The sequence below is a fragment of the Bufo gargarizans genome, chromosome 2 (assembly GCF_014858855.1).
Source record: "Bufo gargarizans isolate SCDJY-AF-19 chromosome 2, ASM1485885v1, whole genome shotgun sequence".
Lineage (NCBI taxonomy): Eukaryota > Metazoa > Chordata > Amphibia > Anura > Bufonidae > Bufo > Bufo gargarizans.
Window position 1 is genome coordinate 407,355,974 of NC_058081.1, and position 13,649 is coordinate 407,369,622.

The window sequence follows — 13,649 nt, forward strand, 5'->3', positions numbered from 1 at the left end:
CAGGCGGTTTTCCCGGCTCCGCTTCACTATCGGGCTCTTAAGTGCCTGAAAATTTCCCACCTACGGGCGGGAGTTTCCTATGCGGATTGGATCTCTCTGGACGAGGAGACCAAGGAGGAGCTATCCTGGTGGATCCACAATTTGCAAACTTGGAACGGCAAAGCTATCTTCGGCCATCGTCCGGATTTCGTGGTGGATTCGGATGCCAGCGTGTCGGGCTGGGGAGCTCACTGTGAGGGTATCACAACTGGAGGCGGTTGGTCAGAGGCCGAGGCAGGATTCCATATCAATGCACTGGAACTGTTGGCTGGATCATTCACGATCAAGAGCTTCACGAGAGACACGGCCAGATCCTGCATCCAACTACGCATGGACAATGTGTCAGCGGTGAGGTACATCAACGGCATGGGCGGAACCCGTTCCACCATCTTGTCTCGTTTGGCGAAGGATTTCTGGGACTACTGCCTAGACAAAGAGTTGATTGTTTTGGCGGAATATCTTCCAGGCGTCCAGAACATTCATGCGGATTGGAGTTCTCGGTATCTTTCCGATTCCAGCGACTGGCAGTTAGATCCAACGGTGTTCCGTTCCTTAATGTCAGTTTGGGGTCCTTTTTGCATCGACCTGTTTGCTTCCCGTCTGAACTCGCAACTACAACGCTTTTACAGCTGGCGCCCGGACCCGGAAGCCGAAGCGGTAGATGCGTTCCTGCAGGATTGGTCCAGAGATCTGCTTTACGCGTTTCCTCCATTCCAGCTGATTCCCAGGACCCTGATTCAAGTACGACGTTATTCGGCGGATCTGGTGCTGCTGGTCCCGTTTTGGAACTCCCAGTCGTGGTTTCCTCACCTTCTGGAGATGATGATAGAGATCCCGTACCTGCTCCCGACATCTCAGACTCTCCTCCGAGGTCCGAATCACCAACTACATCCTCTTCTCTTAGACGGATCCCTGCGCCTGCTGGCATGTCGGATTTCAGGGGACCCTGGGAGGTCCCAGGAGTTTCGGGAACAGCTAGAGTCCTTTTGGAAAATGCATGGGCCCCAGGCACCAGAAGATCTTACAGATCAGCCTGGGGATCTTGGGCTCGCTGGTGCGTGGCTAGGGACTTGGATCCCGTATCGGCACCTGTGACGGAGATCTTACATTTCCTATCTTCTTTGTTTGACCAGGGCAAGGCTTATCGCACAATCAGCCTGTTCAGATCGGCTATTTCTGCCTCTCATCAAGGTTTTGATGGTACTCCTGCGGGGCAACATCCTTTAGTATGTCGTCTCCTGCGCGGTTCTCGGATGTCTCGTCCTCCTAGGCCTAGATTTTCTGCCACTTGGGATGTGTCTTGTATCCTTTCCTTTTTATCTTCCCTGGGCCTCCTGCTGAAGATAAGAGAGTATTAGCCACAGGACTGGAGGCGGCTGGAAAGGAAGGTGTTGAAAACAAATTACTGCTGTGCGGGGTGACTCCATCTAACCTTTGTGATTGGGGTAAATCATTTTTCTAAACGCCACTGTGCCTATGTTTTGTTCTATTTCAATGTACTTTTCACCACGCCACACCATGTTTTAAAGTCTGTTCAGACCTTACCTACTGGCCATAGCTGAAATGTTTACTGTGCTTTTTTTAAATCAAATATTTGGAGGGGCGGAGCCTAGCCATGACTGCAGATGGCTGTGTGAGACCTCGGCTCCTCCGCACTCAAGCGATTCAAACCATCTATACAGCAGTGACCCACTTCAAAATGGTCAAATATGGGAGAGATTAGGTTGCTGACACACCTGACACCCTGAGAACCCAAAAGAGCCAACAAGCCATGCAGAGATTTCTCAAAAAGAAAGCCCTCATCTCTCCAGGCGCGGGACCTAAGATGGCGGCGGCAGCAGCATGTGCCGAAGATGGCGAAGACTCCGATGCAGCCAGCTCTCAAGGAGAAGCAGTGGAATCCCGTGACCCCTCACCAGTTTCGAAGTCCTTTCTTACAAAGGTACTGGGGCAGGCACTGGAAAAAGCAATAAAGCCAGTGCTAAATGAACTGTCTGACATCAAATCGGAGATAACACAAATGGGGCATAGAGTGGAATCTCTTGAAACTGCAACACAGGAGATAGTGTCACACTCCACAGGAGTAGCGGAATATCTGGACTTCCATACCGCAGAGATTAATAGAGCAATGTTACTGCTCGAAGATCAAGAAAATAGAAGCAGGAGGCGAAATGTTCGCATTAAGGGGCTACCCGAATCTTGGGCCGCTGAATCCCTGCGCAAAGTTGCCCTGGAAATATTCGCCGATCTTTTGGGCGAGGAGTTTGTTGGTGCGATAATAATCGAGCGGATTCATAGGGCACTGAGACCTGCCCCAAAGCCGACTGAAAGGCCCAGAGACGTCATCTGGGGCCTGTTATCATTTGTGGATACCGCTCGCATAATGGCGGCCGCCAGAGAAAAACGGCAAATAGTCTACGGTGGAGCTGACATAGCCCTATACCAAGACATCGCGCCTACCACACTCGCAAAGAGGCGCACAATGAAGCCACTTCTGGATGAATTGAGAGCGCATAAGATTCCATACGTTTGGCTGTACCCATTCGGAATTGCGATTATAAAAAACGGAAAACGCATCCCGATCCACACCCCAGACGACCTGGAAAGAGCCTGGGAAGCAATCGGTATTCGCCCAGTGGAAGTCGCCTCATGGATGCCATTAGCACCATCTACAGACTTACCGAGCCTCCCGCAGATGGAACCCTGGAGGAAGATCCAGAAACAGAAGTCCAAGACGAACAGAGCGGCGGCCGAGATGCGTTCCCCACCGACCTGAAAGAGGAACTTGAGATTGCAGTTCGCATCCTATGACGGACGGTCGTAGAGAAATATCTGATTGCAGGCCTTCAGAGAGCTAATACCTCTTGCAGGGTTTGAGCTCTGAGTTATTCTCTTTTGTTTTAACCACTTGTTACCTAACATTACATGTCAGCGTATGACTCATTAGGACTCTGTTGTTTGCTCAAAAAATGGGGCTTGCGTGTCTACTCTAGATCCCACTGTATATCTATGCTGTATGCGAATAGCTTAATGACAATATGCACATATTGTCATCACCCCTTTATAGTGAGGCGCTCTAAGGCTTCCTAGAAGTAGAATCACTAATACATTTCCCTCTTCCCCCCTCTCCATTTGCCTCACCTCCCCCCTTTTTCCTTCTTTCCCACCTCTCTTCCCCATATCCCCTTGTCTTTGCATTAAGGCCAAAAAAAAAAAAAAAGGCTAATATTACCCCAACATGCTGATGACGAAATGAAGACACAGCGATATATACCTCTGCCTGCCTCATGTAAGTTTTGGACCCATTAGCAAGTTACAGATTTTGGAAAAAATGTTTCTCCACCCCTAGGAGCAGGGAAAGCTTGCTCAGTTTAGTGGGATCACCAACCAGTTTGTAAAATATAGCCTGGTTTGCAGGCTTGGAGTACGAGGGGTAAGTCCAATCTCTTACTTCCTCCCGACTCCCATTCAGTAGATTCAGTTGTACTGTTTATTACTTGCATTTTTATATAATTTATTTTCCTTTCTCTTTTCCTTCTATCTGCTTAGTCCTACTCTACCCCCTTCTATTCCTCCCCCCTCCCTACATCGTTAACGCCCACAAATTAACTGCATTAGTAAAGATAACTAGAGGCCTGTCAACTAAGAGATAATGGCAGACGTGAAAATAACAACATTTAATGTAAAAGGCCTCAACTCACCTCAAAAGAGAGGTCAGGTGATGCTAGCTATAAAGAAAATGGGAGCCCACATAGTCTTTCTACAAGAGACACACCTACGACAGAAAAAAATACCTAATTTTCCAACGCGTGTATTTGACCAATGGTTTCACAGCGCCCACCCTACTTCAACTTCCAGGGGAGTCTCTATTGCCATCCATCATTCTATACCTTTTACACTACACCAGCAACACAAGGACGAAGAGGGTAGACTTCTGATCCTGAAATTCTGATCGGGAGATTGCTTCGCGAAAATATACCTTAGCTAACCTATACGCACCTAACAAGGCTACGGTCAAATGGCTTCTCAAAGCATTGGAAACCATCAAGCATTATGCAGAGGGCCAGGTGATTCTGGGCGCTGACCTTAATCTGGTCCTGAACCCGGAACTTGATTCCTCTACCGCCAAGTCACACATCGCTCAGAAACACATTAGCAGGCTACACAAAAAACTACAGAACTTGCAACTGATTGATGTATGGAGAACTAGCAACCCCTCTGTTAAAGACTATTCTTTCTTCTCTATTCCACATGGTTCCTATCAGAGACTTGACCACATCCTAATTTCTGCTTCTCTTGTGCCTGTCTCCAGCGCAGCCGAGATTGGGAGCATCACCATCTCCGAGCATGCTTCCTGCCACGTGTCCCTCGCCTCCCTACCTAGAAGAGAGTGGAACTGGAAACTTAACGAATCCCTGTTGAACAACCGACTACACATTGAACAGGTTAGATCTCAACTGGAACTGTATTTCAAGACCAATTCCACCGCACACAGCACCTCTGCTATAGAATGGGAAGCCCATAAGGCATATTAGGGGCTGCTTCATTTCTATTGGGACGAGGGTCAAAAAAGAGCAGCAGAAGGCCCTAGATTCCATACTAGACCAGATATCTAAGATTGAAAAGCTAAACAAATTATCTACATGTAAAAATAAACAGGATGAACTTGTGGAGCTCAGAACCCAGCTTAAAAAAACTGTTAGCCCAGAGAGTGAGGAAGCAGTGGCTACACTTTCAGGACAAAGTGTACGCACATGGTGATAAGGGAGGTAAAATGATCACAGCGATCTTAAAAAAGACTAAAAATTTATCAAACATTCCCAAAATAAGGAAGGCAGATGGAACCGTAACTCAGGAAACTCCTGAAATAGCTGAGGCCTTTCAAAAATTCTATGAAGACCTCTATAACCTAAATAAAGATAAACCCCTAAACCACAATGAAACTAGGCGGACGCGCATCAGAAACTTTCTGGACTCACTAAATCTCCCGGTAGTACGCACAGCTGAAAGACTCCCTGACTACCCCAATCACACTAGAGGAAGTGAACTCCATTGTGAGCAGTTTCCCACCAGGAAAGAGTCCAGGACCAGACGGTCTGCCTCTTCTCTACTATAAGACTTTCCAAGACATTTTATCACCCAGACTCACTGACATATGCAACATGCTTTTACAAGGAGGCCAGTTGCCCAGACAGGCACAAGAATCTTATGTCACCCTCATACATAAAGAAGGCAAAGACCCCCAGAACTGCGGAAGCTACAGGCCGATTTCCCTCTTGAATCTGGACCTAAAGATTTGGGCCAAAATCCTAGCAACCAGACTAGGCAAGCTACTTCCCTACCTAATAGGCACAGAACAGTCAGGATTCATCCAGGGTAGAGAAGGGAAAGACAACGCCCATAGAATCTTCCATGCAATCCATGCAGCTAAAACAAAAAGGTTCCCGTTGACTCTGTTAAGAATAGATGCGGAAGAGGCATTTGACAGAGTCAACTGGAACTTCATGGAAATTACGCTAGAGAAATTTGCCATACCAGAACCTTTCATACACTCAATATTCACTCTCTATCAGCAACCCCATGCCAGGCTGAAGGTCAATGGCACGCTGTCTCCAACCTTTGAGATTTCAAACGGCACTAGGCAGGGATGCCCATTGTCCCCCTCCCTATTCATCTTGGTTGTAGAAACGCTTATCCAGTTAGTCAGACAGGCGCCTGGGATTAAAGGAGTCAGTCATGGTAAAGCGGACTTGAAATGTACTGCTTTCGCAGATGATCTTTTATTTCTGGTGACTAACCCTGAGACAGGACTAGATCACTTAATGAAAAAAATTGAGATTTTTAGCCAAATTTCAGACTTCAAGGTCAACCATTCTAAGTCCGAAATATTAAACATCGAATTTTCTGAAGCATGAGCAACTTCCCTTCAGTCCCACCTTCCTTTTCACTGGACCAAAGGCCCCTTAAATGTCTTGGGATACTGATACCTAGAAACCTGGAGGATTTATATAGATGTAACTTTACTCCCCTCAAAAGCGACACTTCACGACTGTTACAAAAATACAATTTGCCATACTTATCCTGGATGGGTCGGAAGAATGTGATTAAAGCCTATATTTTTCCCAAGATCCTGTATGTAATGCAAATGGTCCCGATTCACTTGCCAAAAACATTTTTCCAGGAGATAAGGAGACTCTTTTCACAGTTCTTATGGAATGGAAATAGATCTAGACTCTCACATAATCTCTTAGTTAGACATAAAGTTAGAGGAGGTTTGGGCCTCCCGGACGTTTCAAAGTATTACCAGGTTATACAGCTAAACAGATGGCTAGAATCAGTAGACCCAAAGAGACAACCGGATGTACATGATCTAATGCCACAAAATGTAGGACCCATGCTACAGAGACTCCTCTGGCTGCCCCACACAAACCACGATAAGAACAGGGATCTTGACCCCTTATTGAAAGGGATCAGAGAGACTTGGAAAGAGCTAAATAATACACTAGCTCCTAACCCATCTCCACTGTTGCCAGCAAACCTCATCCCTGACCTACTAGGTAAAAGTAGTGATATTCACCTGGAAATATGGTCTTCTTTAACCCAAACTAGAATAGGCGACTTATTCCCGAACACAGAAGCAGCCATATTGAGCAAACTCCCGGAACGAATCAAAGACTCACCGGGTTTTTTCCTAACAAAAGCATACTTAGGTGCTGTGTGCGGTGGACTGGGAAAGAGGTGCACACCAGGTAGATCTTTAACTGACTTCGAAAATATAATAATCTCACCACTCCCTAAGCAGAGGAGAATCGCATCACTCTATGCTTTGGTGGGAGCTGAGGGTGAGGCGAAAAAACCACTCTACATCAGGGAATGGGAGAGAGAACTTGATACTGTCTTCTCTGATCAGGATCTCAAAAAGATTTTAGCATTCTCACATGGAACGTCACCGTGTATACGCTTACAGGAAAATCACTTCAAGCTTCTTACCAGATGGTATAGAACTCCGGAGTTCTTACATAGATGTGGTGTGGCCCCTGATCGACTGTGCTGGAGATGTGGCAAAGGCACAGGTTCACTATCTCATATATGGTGGTCGTGCCCACAGATCATACCCTTCTGGGAAAATATCTCCAAGATAATTAAAAAAGTTACCACCCCTGAATTCAAGATCACAGCAGAAATGGTTTTCTTCTCCCTACCAACTGACCTATATAGGCCATCTAAGCGCAATTTAGCGACCCATCTCATTTCGGCAGCTAAGGCCATTATCCCTCTCCACTGGAGAAATACCAACACCCCCTCCATACAGGAATGGAAAGCCAAAGTTAATCAAATATCCCAATTTGAAGAAATGACGAGCTGGATTAACAGAAACCACGAGAAATTCTTAAAAACCTGGAAACCTTGGAGGACACTGAATGAGGGTGGGCGAGGTGGCTTGCTCTAGAGTTATGCCGAGAGCACGTTCAGAGGCAAAGATCATCAAGTAACCAAAAGGGCAAACAGTAGTAAGGTTTCTCAGGATATTGACGGACTCAATTGTCTTAGTCTTCGGTGTATACTCCCCCCCCCCCCCTCTTTACCTTAGCTTCTTCTCTCTTTTCCCATCTCAACTTTTCTTTTCATATTATTTTCTTCATACCATTGTCTATGTTTTTATTGCATGTATGTAGCATATGACTTGCACATCGATATATAGCCAGGATGACCCTAAATAGTCAGATTTATGGTACTTTGGAACTAGGAAGGTTCATTTGAATATAGCACATTGCTAGGTACCATCCACAACATAGCTGGCTGTCACTATTTAAATGACTATGACATTGTCGTGTGATACCTAATTTTGTCATGCCTGGAATCTGTATCCCCCTTTTTATAGAGGTCAATTATTGCCTTTTGGATACTTTTTGTTTGTATCTCTATTAAAAATTCTGAAAATAAAGAATTTATAAAAAAAATAAAAATAATATTTGGACACATGTGCCCTGTTGTAATAAATCATTGCACCTCTGTCTACTTCCAATATCATAAAGTAGTCTACTTTAAAGGCAATTTTCAATTAATTTCTGCCTTCAAATAATTTACGTGCATTATCGAACTCACCCCACTGGCTGACTGCACTCTGTCCTGCCCCTTTTTATTTTGGTATTTATTAAATTTTTTTTATTTAGAATGAACTTTGGTTATTTATAAAATGTTTTCATATTTTAGGGAAGCAAATGTTGTATAACTTTTGCTCGTTGTTTTCACAGTAAAAAACATCAAAGTACGATGGAACAGCTGCAGGGACCAGTTCTGCAGGGAGCTAAACGACAAGGGTCGCAGTGGAGATGGCTCATCAAGAAAAAGACTATACATGTACACTGAGCAACTCAATTTTCTTCGGCCAGTGATGGAGTTGAGGCCGTAAGTATACTTTAATTATAAATCAATGTATTGAACGGTATATATGTCAATGCACACAATGTGAATATATTTTTAAGACCTTTAATCAAAGTGTGTTATGGTAGATATGATGTTGCTGGAGTTTTTCAGACTAGTTAGTGGTGCTTTCAGACAGGATGCCATGAACTACCAATGTATCCGCAAAATATGTCTGAAAAAAATACACCTCACCTTTGTAGAAAATCCTTTTTGGACGAAAATTAAAAACGGATGCATACACTTTGTTGAAAGTGAAAAGCATGAACTTTATCAAAGGTATTTAGTCATCGCATCAAATGGGGCCATATTGATGGGATATGCAGCCATTGAATTTCAGGACCACATCTATCTGCTGGTAGTTGCACCTATATTTCAACCGTGGCCATTGCTCTTGGCCAACATCCTTCTATTTTTTCCTATGTCAATGCCTAAAATAGCTGGGTACATGTTCCACAAATAGCGTCTCGCCCATATAAATGAATGGGGGCATGGGTCGTGCATGTGCGCCACCTTCCATTCACGTCTATGGTGGAGGCAGGGATTAATGCATGGTGGTGGAAGTGGCCTGGATAATATGTGTTTCTCCAGCAAGACCACGCCGGGCTCTGTCCACCATCAATAGTTGGACGTTTGAGCGAAGGAACACACACTAATCAGATAATGTTCTGAAATTACAGCAATAAGGTGACATTTGGTCAGATGTTGGCAAACCACTTTTCAATTTTCTATAGTTCAATTGTAGATGCTCTAGAGATGTTATTTATTAAAAATTCAAATTTGTTTTTAATTCATTTACAGTACTGATTACCTCATTAACCTATGCTGTATGTGTTTGGCAGACCATTAAATTTTTCAAAATGTTAATATTAAACTATGTAAAATGTATCACCATTGGTAGGCAATTTCATTATCCCCTTGTAACTAAAACCAGGGTTGCTCTTCCAGCATTGTTTGAGTTTTTAGAACAATCTATGTCCCTCCAGGCCCTTGTGGAGCCTGAGTACATGACGTCAGGCATATCCATACTCCGTCACTCAGGCAGCGTTATAAACTACAACTCCCAGCATGTCTGGATTTCTTTTAGCTATTAGGGCATGCTATGAGTTACATTTTATTTTAAAATGGAGCCCCATTGTTTCGGCCAGATATAGAAGGACAGAATATCTGCAGTTGGTTAGCTCCTAACATACAAGTTTCAAAAAAGGTTACCAAACAACACCCCTAAATTATTATTCAAATAAACTATTCTATTGCCACACAGTACAAATGTAAAGTTCATCATTGGTTCATTAACCACTTCAGCCCCGCTAGGTGAAACCCCCTTCATGACCAGGCCACTTTTTACACTTCGGCACTACACTACTTTCACCGTTTATCGCTCGGTCATGCAACTTACCACCCAAATGAATTTTACCTCCTTTTCTTCTCACTAATGGAGCTTTCATTTGGTGGTATTTTATTGCTGCTGACATTTTTACTTTTTTTGTTATTAATCAAAATGTAACGATTTTTTTGCAAAAAAATGACATTTTTCACTTTCAGCTGTGAAATTTTGCAAAAAAAACGACATCCATATATAAATTTTTCACTAAATTTATAGTTCTACATGTCTTTGATAAAAAAAAAAATGTTTGGGCAAAAAAAAAAATGGTTTGGGTAAAAGTTATAGCATTTACAAACTATGGTACAAAAATGTGAATTTCCGCTTTTTGAAACGGCTCTGATTTTCTGAGCACATGTCATGTTTCCTGAGGTTCTACAATGCCCAAACAGTAGAAAAACCCCACAAATGACCCCATTTCGGAAAGTAGACACCCTAAGGTATTCGCTGATGGGCATAGTGAGTTCATAGAACTTTTTATTTTTTGTCACAAGTTAGCGGAAAATGATGATGATTTTTTTATTTTTATTTTTTTCTTACAAAGTCTCATATTCCACTAACTTGCGACAAAAAATAAAAAATTATAGGAACTCACCATGCCCCTCACAGAATACCTTGGGGTGTCTTCTTTCCAAAATGGGGTCACTTGTGGGGTAGTTATACTGCCCTGGCAATTTAGGGGCCCAAATGTGTGAGAAGAACTTTGCAATCAAAATGTGTAAGAAATGACCGGTGAAATCCGAAAGGTGCACTTTGGAATATGTGCCCCTTTGCCCACCTTGGCAGCAAAAAAGTGTCACACATCTGGTATCGCCGTACTCAGGAGAAGTTGGGGAATGTGTTTTGGGCTGTCATTTTACATATACCCATGCTGGGTGAGAGAAATATCTTGGCAAAAGACAACTTTTCCCATTTTTTTATACAAAGTTGGCATTTGACCAAGATATTTTTCTCACCCAGCATGGGTATATGTAAAATGACACCCCAAAACACATTCCCCAACTTCTCCTGAGTACGGCAATACCAGATGTGTCACACTTTTTTGCTGCCAAGGTGGGCAAAGGGGCACATATTCCAAAGTGCACCTTTCGGATTTTGCAGGGCATTTTTTACACATTTTGATTGCAAAGTTCTTCTCACACATTTGGGCCCCTAAATTGCCAGGGCAGTATAATTACGCCACAAGTGACCCCATTTTGGAAAGAAGACACCCCAAGGTATTCCGTGAGGGGCATGGCGAGTTCCTAGAATTTTTTATTTTTTGTCGCAAGTTAGTGGAATATGAGACTTTGTAAGGAAAAAAGAGAAAAAAAAAAAAATCATCATTTTCCGCTAACTTGTGACAAAAAATAAAAAAATTCTAGGAACTCGCCGTGCCCCTCACGGAATACCTTGGGGTGTCTTCTTTCCAAAATGGGGTCACTTGTGGCGTAGTTATACTGCCCTGGCAATTTAGGGGCCCAAATGTGTGAGAAGAACTTTGCAATCAAAATGTGTAAAAAATGCCCTGCAAAATCCGAAAGGTGCACTTTGGAATATGTGCCCCTTTGCCCACCTTGGCAGCAAAAAAGTGTGACACATCTGGTATCGCCGTACTCAGGAGAAGTTGGGGAATGTGCTTTGGGGTGTCATTTTACATATACCCATGCTGGGTGAGAAAAATATCTTGGTCAAATGCCAACTTTGTATAAAAAAATGGGAAAAGTTGTCTTTTGCCAAGATATTTCTCTCACCCAGCATGGGTATATGTAAAATGACAGCCCAAAACACATTCCCCAACTTCTCCTGAGTACGGCGATACCAGATGTGTGACACTTTTTTGCTGCCAAGGTGGGCAAAGGGGCACATATTCCAAAGTGCACCTTTCGTGTTTCACCGGTCATTTCTTACACATTTTGATTGCAAAGTTCTTCTCACACATTTGGGCCCCTAAATTGCCAGGGCAGTATGACTACCCCACAAGTGACCCCATTTTGGAAAGAAGACACCCCAAGGTATTCCGTGAGGGGCATGGCGAGTTCCTAGAATTTTTTATTTTTTGTCGCAAGTTAGTGGAATATGAGACTTTGTAAGGAAAAAAGAAAAAAAAAGAAAAATCATCATTTTCCGCTAAATTGTGACAAAAAATAAAAAATTCTAGGAACTCGCCGTGCCCCCCACGGAATACCTTGGGGTGTCTTCTTTCCAAAATGGGGTCACTTGTGGCGTAGTTATACTGCCCTGGCAATTTAGGGGCCCAAATGTGTAAGAAGTACCTTGAAATCAAAATGTGTAAAAAATGGCCTGCGAAATCCGAAAGGTGCACTTTGGAATATGTGCCCCTTTGCCCACCTTGGCTGCAAAAAAGTGTGACACATCTGGTATCGCCGTACTCAGGAGAAGTTGGGCAATGTGTTTTGGGGGGTCATTTTACATATACCCATGCTGGGTGAGAGAAATATCTTGGCAAAAGACAACTTTTCCCATTTTTTTATACAAAGTTGGCATTTGACCAAGATATTTTTCTCACCCAGCATGGGTATATGTAAAATGACACCCCAAAACACATTGCCCAACTTCTCCTGAGTACGGCGATACCAGATGTGTCACACTTTTTTGCAGCCTAGATGCGCAAAGGGGCCCAAATTCCTTTTAGGAGGGCATTTTTAGACATTTGGATCCCAGACTTCTTCTCACCCTTTCGGGCCCCTAAAAAGCCAGGGCAGTATAAATACCCCACATGTGACCCCACTTTGGAAAGAAGACACCCCAAGGTATTCAATGAGGGGCCTGGCGAGTTCATAGAAATTTTTTTTTTTTTGCATAAGTTAGCGGATATTGATTTTTTTTGTTTTTTTTCTCACAAAGTCTCACTTTCCGCTAACTTAGGACAAAAATTTCAATCTTTCATGGACTCAATATGCCCCTCACGGAATACCTTGGGGTGTCTTCTTTCCGAAATGGGGTCACATGTGGGGTATTTATACTGCCCTGGCTTTTTAGGGGCCCTAAAGCGTGAGAAGTCTGGAATATAAATGTCTAAAAATGTTTACGCATTTGGATTCCGTGAGGGGTATGGTGAGTTCATGTGAGATTTTATTTTTTGACACAAGTTAGTGGAATATGAGACTTTGTAAGAAAAAACAAAAACAAACAAAAAATGTCCGCTAACTTGTGCCAAAAAAAATGGCTGAATGGAGCCTTACCAGGGGGGGAGTGATCAATGACAGGGGGGTGATCAATGACAGGGGGGTGATCACCCATATAGACTCCCTGATCACCCCCCTGTCATTGATCACCCCCCCTGTCATTGATCACCCCCCTGTAAGGCTCCATTCAGACATCCGCATGATTTTTTACGGATCCATGGATACATGGATCGGATCCACAAAACGCATGCGGACGTCTGAATGGAGCCTTACAGGGGGGTTATCAATGACAGGGGGTGATCAGGGTAATCAGGGTGATCACCCCCCTGTCACTGATCACCCTCCCTGTAAGGCTCCATTCAGACATCCGCATGATTTTTTACGGATCCATGGATACATGGATCGGATCCACAGAACGCATGCGGACGTCTGAATGGAGCCTTACAGGGGGGTTATCAATGACAGGGGTGATCAGGGTAATCAGGGTGATCACCCCCCTGTCACTGATCACCCCCCCTGTAAGGCTCCATTCAGACATCCGCATGATTTTTTACGGATCCATGGATACATGGATCGGATCCACAGAACGCATGCGGACGTCTGAATGGAGCCTTACAGGGGGGTTATCAATGACAGGGGGTGATCAGGGTAATCAGGGTGATCACCCCCCTGTC